A 2,143-nucleotide genomic window follows, 5' to 3' on the forward strand; every position below is an offset into this window, starting at 1 on the left:
AAAGATTTTATTTTTTAAGTGATCTCTACACCAGATGTGGTGCTCGAACTCACAACCCCGAGACCAAGAGTTGCACGCTCTACCAACTGAGCCAGCCAGATGCCTCTGAAGTATAATTTCATTCAACAGGAAATCCCTCCCTTGGAGGGAAAATGGGAAAAAAACCTTAAAGCCAAACATTTTTTCCAAGTCAGAGCACTGACATTTCCAGATTGACAGCAGAATACATTTATTTCCATGAAACAAAACCATGAGTGCAAAGTTTGCCTTTGAAACGGTTTCCTGGGGCGCCTGGGTGGCGCAGTCGGTTAAGCGTCCGACTTCAGCCAGGTCACGATCTCGCGGTCCGTGAGTTCGAGCCCCGCGTCGGGCTCTGGGCTGATGGCTCAGAGCCTGGAGCCTGTTTCCGATTCTGTGTCTCCCTCTCTCTCTGCCCCTCCCCCGTTCATGCTTTGTCTCTCTCTGTCCCAAAAATAAAATAAAAACGTTAAAAAAAAAAAAAAATTTGAAACGGTTTCCTACTTCATCTCCATTTTTCAAGGCTCAGGAAACGATGCTTGTGGCCTTCTTCAGGGCCAGTTTAACCAGTGATGATGTCGGATGGCAGCTTCCAAATATAGGAAAATTCTTCAATGGTGCTTTCAGAGTAGTTGGCAAGAAGACCTGAACCATCAGAATAGCTTAGCTGGTTTAAAGGATGGAGGAGCATCAATCAATACTGAAGTAGTTAGGATCTTTCAGTTGCCACAGCAATGCCCTTTCAGAAGCGAGAATTTGTTTCAGGTTCTTCCAGGTTCTGTTCTTGCCAGCTACCGCGCCGCCATGGCCAGAGTGCACACAGAGTTTGGATCCTTAAATGGCAATGGCTTGGCAGCTTTTTCCATAGGTCCTGTACTGAAATCAGAGGGCACCACTTTATTTTCACTCACAGCTTCCCTGCTAATACCCCACCTAAAGCTGGAAGCAGACACTTTTTTTCTTCTTCCTGGCGTTGTAACCCCCGAGCTGCTGCCCTTGGAAGGACTGGCTGGCCTCTTCCTGCTGTTTCGGGCTATTCCCAGAGTGGAAATGGTGGCCACAATTGGAATTTGAGCCTCGATTCTTACCCTCTCTATGTTCTTTTATTTCTTTTTAATTTTATTTATTTATTTTTTAAATTCACATCCAAATTAGCTAGCATATAGTGCAACAATGATTTCAGGAGTAGACTCCTTAGTGCCCCTTGCCCATTTAGCCCATCCCCCCTCCCACAACCCCTCCAGTAACCCTCAGTCTGTTCTCCATATTTATGAGTCTCTTCTGTTTTGTCCCCCTCCCTGTTTTTATATTCTTTTTGTTTCCCTTCCCTTATGTTCATCTGTTTTGTCTCTTAAAGTCCTCATATGAGTGAAGTCATATGATTTTTGTCTTTCTGACTAATTTCACTTAGCATAACACCCTCCAGTTCCATCCACATAGTTGCAAATGGCAAGATTTCATTCTTTTTGATTGCCGAATAATACTCCATTGTATATATACACCACATCTTCTTTATTCATTCATCCATCGATGGACATTTGGGCTCTTTCCATACTTTGGCTATTGTTGCTAGTGCTGCTATAAACATGGGGCTACATGTGTCCCTTCAAAACAGCACACTTGTATCCCTTGGATAAATACCTAGTGGTGCAATTGCTGGGTGGTAGGATAGTTCTATTTTTAGTTTTTTGAGGAACCTCCATACTGTTTTCCAGAGTGGCTGCACCAGCTTGCATTCCCACCTCTCTATGTTCTTTTAATATGTAGTTTTGAAAATAAATTTTTTTAATGGTTTTATTTATTTTTGGGGGAGAGAGACAGAATCTGAAGCAGGCTCCAGGCTCTGAGCTGTCAGCACAGAGCCTGACGTGGAGCTTGAACTGGTGAATCACAAGATCATGACCTGGGCCAAAGTCGAATGCTCAACTGACTGAGCCACCCAGGTGCTCCTAGTTTTGAAAATTTTTTGAATTTTTTAAATACATTTTTAAAAATTGTTTATTTATCTATTTTGAAAGAGAGAGAGTGCGCACAAGTGGGGGAGGGGTAGAGAGAAGCAGAGACAATCCCAGGCAGGCTCTGCACCATCAGCCCAAAGCCCGATGTGGGGCTCCAACCTACGAAC

The 2,143-nt window shown here is 43.8% G+C and overlaps 1 pseudogene; it reads right to left on the minus strand.

Annotated features, from left to right (window-relative positions):
* Window positions 1–543: 543 nt before the first annotated feature.
* On the minus strand, window positions 544–1,103 carry LOC123591859 (annotated as a pseudogene).
* Window positions 1,104–2,143: the final 1,040 nt, after the last annotated feature.

Source organism: Leopardus geoffroyi, chromosome B4, assembly GCF_018350155.1.
Source record: "Leopardus geoffroyi isolate Oge1 chromosome B4, O.geoffroyi_Oge1_pat1.0, whole genome shotgun sequence".
In the NCBI taxonomy this organism is placed as follows: Eukaryota; Metazoa; Chordata; class Mammalia; order Carnivora; family Felidae; genus Leopardus; species Leopardus geoffroyi.